Raw genomic sequence first — 7,649 nt, forward strand, 5'->3', positions numbered from 1 at the left:
CTGCTTTGTGCACACGATAATCTCTTTGTGAGATTATCTTTCTTAGTGAAAGCTTTTCTTCGTGAACTCCTCTTGTTCTTATTTTCTGTAATTGTTTGATAAATTGATTGATCTTAAGGCCTCTTCAAACAGTATTACTAAGAATGCTTCCTGTCACTTTTAAGGGAGCTACAAAAGATTGGTTGAAGGCACTTCTACTCGGTTCAATTACTACTTGGGTGCAGATGCGTGAACAATTCCTAAAACATTTTTTCCCACATTCTAAAGTTGCTAAACTCAAAATGGCCATAGCAAAATTTGAGCAACAACTGAGTGAGTCACTATACAAAGCTTGGGAGCGTTACAAGGGATTAATAAGAAATTGTCCCCAAAACGATTTAGATGAGCAACAAGAAGTAGCAATGTTTTATGAAATCAAGGAATTAATTGAAATTTTTTCTAAGCATTCGCGTGAATATCACAATCCTCGACATGATAGAGCTAAAGGAATTGGGAGTGGCACTTCTGAGGATATGGAAGTTGTTTTAGCTATGCTAAATACTATGGACCGAAGAATAACAAAGATGGACCAATCCATACATGCTATTTGAGTGGGTTGTGAAAATGGGCCATATTTGTCAAAAGATTGCCAATTTGATGGAAACAGGAATAAGAAGGCTCAAGTTTGTTACTCAAATGTAGATAAATACGATGAAGATTGGAGGAATCCAAATAAAGAGTGGTTTCCATATGATGAATATAAGAAGCGAAAAGAAGAGAAGTATAGGCAAACTGGCCGAGGATTTTATCAAAAAGAGCAACCACCACCTGAAAAGAAGGTTGATTTAGAGTCCATGCTAACTAGATTCATGGAGACTTCGGAGAAATGACATGATGAGACCGATGCAGTGAGAAGAGACCAACAGATTTGTTGGATTAGGTGTCTAAGCCCATAACTATAATTGGTATGTAGTTGACCCGAGAGTAGCATAGTCCATTTTGGGTTGCCTTCACTAGAACAATCTGATAGTACAAATATTTGAGAAAGAGGTTATTTATGATTTATTAATATATTATATGAATAATATATTAATTGAGGAATCATATTATTTAATTAGTATTGATCAAGAATTAATTTAGTGATCAAAAGAGACTGAATAAATTAACGGGGATTGATTAAGTCAATCGATAATACTTATAGTTTGGGCGAATGATCCATGTTTATTAGGGTTGGACTAAATATATGTGAGAGTCCATGGAGAGTTAGTCCAAAAGGCCCATCATATGGATTATTGGATTACTTAAAGGCTTAAGTAAATGGACTAGGGTTTACAAGTTAAACCTTAGGAATTCGACACTATAAAAGTAACTCCTAAACCCTAAAATCGACACACTTGTGTTCTAAGAAGAGCATGGACGATTTTAGTGCCTCCTAAACTCTCTCTCATTATTCTTCATTTGTTCATGGTGTTTGTGATTTGTTTGAGGCTTCACACTTGAGGTGCTAAGCTCTTGAAAGGCCAACAACTACAAGCCACAAATAAGAGGTTCTAACTACTTTTTATGACTCATGTACCATATTTGTATGCTAGATAGGATTCATGCTTTGGATAATTTTTTGTTTCATGTATAACTAGAGAAAACTAAGATCCAAAACATTAGGGTTGTATGTTCACCATATGAGTGTTATAGTACTTAAAACCCAACAGTGGTATTAGAGTCATGGGTAGTTTTCTGTTATATTGTTGCTTGGTTGATGGTTCAAAGTTGAAAAAAACTAGAAAATTGCTTTCTGACTGTTGGACTTGACGAGTCCCATGAGTGGACTCGACGAGATGGCTCGCATGAACATGAACTCGACGAGTCCATAGCCTAGCTCGACGAGTTGGATCATTAGATGGTAGATTTTTTGAGTTTTTGGTATGTTTTGGATTAGGATCATTACCACAAAATGTTTTGGCTCATAAAATTTGATCTTACTGATATGGTAATGATTGTCCCCATCCAATAACATGATTATTTTCAAATTGTAAGATAATTACTTGATTTTGTGAAAAAGTAGTTATTTGTAGAATTTGAAATTATACTGCCATATGAATTGAATTAGTTTGAATTAGTAAAATATAAAATTATATGATTATTTTATTAGTTTAAAATTTGAACCAAAAGACTTTGAAGAGGTTCATAACTTGCCCTCAAGTTATGGAACTTGGAAAGTCTCTTTTATGATTAAAGAGAGTTATAAAACTTGCCATCAAGTTTGGAATTCAAGAGTTTTTTGAATTAAGTTTTGGAATTTGAAAAGTTTAATTAAAAGGTTTTAATTTGAAATAATTAATTCTAAAACATCTAGTAATTGAAAGGTTTCAAAAAGGTTCATAACTTAAAAATTAATTAAATAGTTTTTATTTTTGAATTTTTATGACCTTGATGCTTTGAATAGTTCAATTACACCTTATGGACTTTATTAAATTGATTAAAAGTGTTTAATTAAAAGAGAATTAATAAATCCATAATCATATGGTTTAAAGTTAATTAAATTAAAAGTTTAATTTATTAATAGATTAAACCACCTAGTATTTTAAATGTTTAAAATACACCCTTATACTATATAAAATTAAAAGTTTAATATATTATATGTGTATAAGTTAAAAGTCACTCTTACCGTTAGTAGACCTCATTCACGAAGCTAGTCTATAAGGGGTGTTTAAGGAAATTGCCTACAAAATGACGATTGAATGGGTATCCACTCTTACCCACCGCATTCTTGTCTAGTGGAGGGTCGTTAGCTGAACGTGTAGGACATGACACAAAATTCCATTAAAAGTATAATTAAATACCAAGTAACTAAATAACTATAAATTCCCAATCTTAGTTACTTAGGAAAAATGTGAATTTGATGCTAGCCCATGAAATTGCACATTGCACCTTATTAGTCGTTAGTGGAGCGTGTGTGATTAAGCGACACACTAATATGAGACTAATGAAGGATGGCAATGGGTAGCTCGTAGTTTGTCATAGATCAATGGAGCGTGTGTGGTTAACCGGCACATTGATTAGGTGATAAATGACTTCGAGAGTATCAAGCTAATTTGCATGGTTATTCACACCTTGTTTGTGATCCTCGGTATCCCAGTCACAAACCCGAAGGGCATAATCAAGAGTAAACATGTCATTGAAAAAGTTAAATGAATCTCAAAGATTCTATGAGTTTCAATTCATTTACACTTAATACTCTTTTTCATTTTCATGGTGGAAATTGGTAAATCGTCATTTACCCACTTTCAAATATTTTACAACTGGATTACGGCATCCCTCTTCCGAATTCTAGAATATTGTGTTGGGTCCTAGACTTAATATTTCATTTTGGGTGTTATATTAAGGACTTAAATCAACTAAACTTTAACTTCTCCCCTTATAGATGTTTAGGTCAGACAACTATGACTTGCCTTATCCTGTTGGAAAAAGCTTTCCACATGAAGATGATATTCCAAAATATCATACTTCACTTCCTCCACATCTTCCAATAATTCTACCTGACCTACATGTTTGTCGACTTGAAAAGTTCAAGGTCACTCAAGCCCTATTGGTAAGAAAACATGAAGATGGAAGGTCTGTATGTGCACATGTCTTGGAGATGAAGTCACACATTGACGGGCTGGGAATGTTAGGAGTCGTTGTGTCAAGGAAGTTGGCTGTTGACTTGGTTCTTCAATCACTTCCTAAGTCATATAGTGAGTTCATTAAAGATTACTATATGACAGACCACAACGTGATCCTTATCAATCTTACCTATTTGCTAATTGTTGCTGTATCTGAAATGATTTGGCGCACTGGTAAAGCAAATTTAAATGGAAGATCTACTTCCCAAACTTCCATGGACATTGACAATGGAAACATTGGAAGTCCAGGAAAGTCTTATGTTCCTAATGGGAAGGGAAAGGCTAAGTCCAGGATTATCTTGTGTGCCATTCTGAAAGAATCTGTTTGCTTCTACTGCCAAGAGACGGGGCATTGGTTGCGAAGCTGCCTTATCAACCTAAAGGATCGCAAGGATGCCAAAGCCAAAGTGTTTGACTCTGCTTCAGGTAAGTCCACTATCTAACTCTATTATGTTCCTATTTGTTGATTCTTATGATGTGATAAGATCGCATTTTGATGTTTTGCAGAATCAAATAGAAAGAATGAAGCTTAAAGGAAATAGCATGTTGAGTCTGATCATGAAGAAGTGTATTCCGATCATATGGTTTGATGATCAGATTTTTGAGCTGCTACTTAGGAGTTATGATAGATTTCTTAGGAATGTGTAGTGACATAGTTTTCATTTGTAATTGCATTGTAAGGACAAGTTTTTCCGCATTTTTTTTTATAAATAAAGAAAAATTATGATTTTATCTTATTTTATATTTCCTTACAGTGGCATTTGTGAAAATTGATGTATCCATTCTCTAGCAATAAAATGGATTTGATTCTTTCGTTTGTGGTATTGTCTAAATTTACCAAATAAGGGAAGATTCTCATCACCAAAGTTTCAATTGGACAGAAAATTGGAATCATGCAACTTGTATTGTATGATAAGCGAGAACCTTCATCTTTGGGAAATTTAGACTAATTCCTTGTTCAAATATATATGTGAGTCAAGTGAAGGACGTTGTGCACTGGTCGAGTCCACCACATAGAACAATAAGACTATTCGTCATGATTTACTAAAAATTAGTAAATATGGTTATGCTTACAAGATTAAGTATAATTCCGAATTATTAAAAAAGTTTCAATGTATAGCAGTACGAATAAGAAGAATCAAATTAGGCAGAAAGATAAAAGTTTCTCCAATCTGAAAGGAAAAGAGAGTACTTTAGTATCGTGTTTTATGATTATCTTAATGATTATGAAACCATATCACAATTGATCCTCTAAGGACATCTTAGTGCACTTGTATGACTAATAATAGGAATCAAGAATTGTTGAAATGGTTAAATCAATTAAGGAGAGTCATACTTCGTTCTAAAATCAAGTCTTAGAGTCTTACTCCAAGATTGTTCCTTGAGTGACATATCTTAAGTATGTTTATAACACATCATGAAATGTGGAGTAGAAAATATTTTCTTGATATTGCACATTTGTAATTAGTAGTTGTGATGTTTTGGATAAAACAAAAACCAACTAAGACCAATTATATGAAGTGTCATTCTTAATAAGAATCCGCACTAACTCTTGGATATTTGTTTGTCAAGGAGCTTCTTGACATAGAATTTTATATGTCAGGAGGTCAGTGGGAGTCTTAAAGACCTTGAAAAGTTTCAAGAATTAATCAAGAATAAACCCATTGCTTAACACTAGCACACGACTTGAGGTTTGTAACTTATCGTGTTGACATATTCTTGTTTCTATGCTCATTGTAGTTAAAGTTGACTATGCATGTGAGTTCTATGAGTTCTAAATTGTTTGCATGAGGCAAAGCACCTTGACCAGTGAAAGTTCATTGATCAGAAGGGTGATCTGCTCAAAAACTTGGAAGACATGGTAGGCCCTTGTGCTGCTACGTGGCAAAAAATTAAGATTAAATAGGTTCAGTCCATATGAGTTTAAATTTGTCATAGACCTTATCTTATGGTAATGGTTGGAAATGGCAAATTCACATAGATAGGAACACATACACCATAAAATCTAAGTATCATAGGGTATCTATCCAATTCATCGAAATGATTATGAGGAGACACTTTCACTAAGTAGATTTGAGGAGATAGCAGTTGTGTTAAGTGCATTCTCAAATTGTATTATGATTACGACATCTCTCTTCATAACTCGAATTATGAGAAATGGCAAATAGTTTGAACATTCGGGACTTATTGTTGTATGTTCTGAAATAGTTTAGACACACATATGAGCCTTTTAATAAAAGGTGTATAAGCTTAGATAAAGGTTTATTGAAGCATCTCGTATTAGAAATCTGAACTTTGGTATGAAAGTCAATAAGTATTGATTTCTAAAAGGTCCAGTTGTTTTTGGAGTACATGTCAGAGCTAGTGGGAGCATAAGTGTTATGCTTATAAGAATATAATTATCATTATAGTGGGAGCATGATTATTATGTAAAGTGTTGCAAGTTAACAATACTAGTTATAGGAAACAAAGTTCTAATTTGCAAAGTTGCAAAATTTGAAAAGTTTCAAAATTGGAAAAGTTGTTTCCCTATAATAAGGGAGAGGATACTTATACTTTATTTCGAATTTAAAAGTTTAGATTGAAGTATTAATCAAACTTAGTCATGGATATATATGAATACCATGTTGAAATATTTCAACATTGGAAATTCTATACATGGAAATATTATAGCAAAAGACTAGTGAATACTGCAGCAAACTTGTGCCATGTCTACCACTCAAGCCCACCAAACGAACTCACGATGTGAGCATTAAAATATTACATGAGTACTTATGAATAGATGATAGTCTTGGAGACTGTAATACCATTGTTTGATGAATTGGTAATTATGTAGCATTAATTACTATCGAGGATAGATTATACGAATTGATAGTAGCTAACGCGACTATAAGTCTACTATGGATAATTGAATTGTTTACTTAGTATCACTAATTGCATATGAGCGTGTTTAATGTTTGAAAGACATATTAGGAATATATGGTTGAGAATGTGAGAATACATTTAGTTGTATAACTATCTTATAAATTGTTTTATATGTTTCTTAAAAAGCTCAATGTAGCTTATCTTGTTTTGTGCGTATCTTTAGATGGAATTTATAGGTTATAACTACATGTACAATCTGAAAATTAACTTAAAAATTAAGAAGGGAACATGAAACTTGTAAGGATCTATTTCATAACACTTTGAAGGCACCATATTACGAATAACAAAATTAACATGAACCTTGTGAAAATCGAAATCAGGGATTGGGGTTACATAACTTATATTTGTTGTAGCAAACAAATCTCTTCAATCATTCCTTTGTAGAGCTTGGAAAGCGAGCACCAAAATTGTTGGGTAGCGTAGGAATTATTTTGTATTGCGTCATTGGGCTCGGTTTATAGTCCAGTTTTGCACTCCGGTTTGGGCCTATCCAACCGTGAGCTTGTAGGATTTACTATATAATAATGTGCTTGCATGCATATTAGGTGAACGATCTAGAATACGATTTACAGAATTCCGATAGCTTTGCAGATTTCTTTATCGTTCTTGTAAACCTTTAATCCTCTACAGTTGTAGTTCTTCATCGAGCTCTTCTGAGGATTGTTTATAATCATTCAACATTGTTCGATTTATTCTTGAGTTCTTTACTGTTTTCGTGTTCTTGCTGTTTACTCTTTATTTTACCTGTTTAAGATCTAATCGATCTTCAAGTTAGTTTTTAACTTATCAATTGGTATCAGAGCAGGAGGCTGTGTAATCGATACACTTCTTTTTTGAAAAAGGTTTTCGATTAGGGTTGTTCTGCAATTACTGATATTTATTGAGCCGTCATCTCATTATTGACGTATCTCGATATTTATTGTTTTGCCCTAATTTGATTTATTACAAGTCTGATCTTTGAACAGGTTATTCGATCATTATGGACGAGTCGCAATCGAATCCCATCAATATTTCAAACAACATTGGATCAACAACGAAGATTCCCATTCTGTACACCCATGATTATGAAGTCTGGGCGCATCA

The 7,649-nt window shown here is 33.3% G+C and overlaps 1 non-coding gene across 1 annotated transcript; it reads right to left on the reverse strand.

The window, feature by feature from the left end:
• Positions 1-272: 272 nt before the first annotated feature.
• LOC111911872 (small nucleolar RNA R71) lies at positions 273-379 on the reverse strand. Its single transcript, XR_002857010.1, has one exon. It is a non-coding gene; the product is annotated as a small nucleolar RNA R71 (small nucleolar RNA).
• Positions 380-7,649: the final 7,270 nt, after the last annotated feature.

Source organism: Lactuca sativa, chromosome 8 (genome assembly GCF_002870075.4).
Source record: "Lactuca sativa cultivar Salinas chromosome 8, Lsat_Salinas_v11, whole genome shotgun sequence".
NCBI classification, from domain to species: domain Eukaryota; kingdom Viridiplantae; phylum Streptophyta; class Magnoliopsida; order Asterales; family Asteraceae; genus Lactuca; species Lactuca sativa.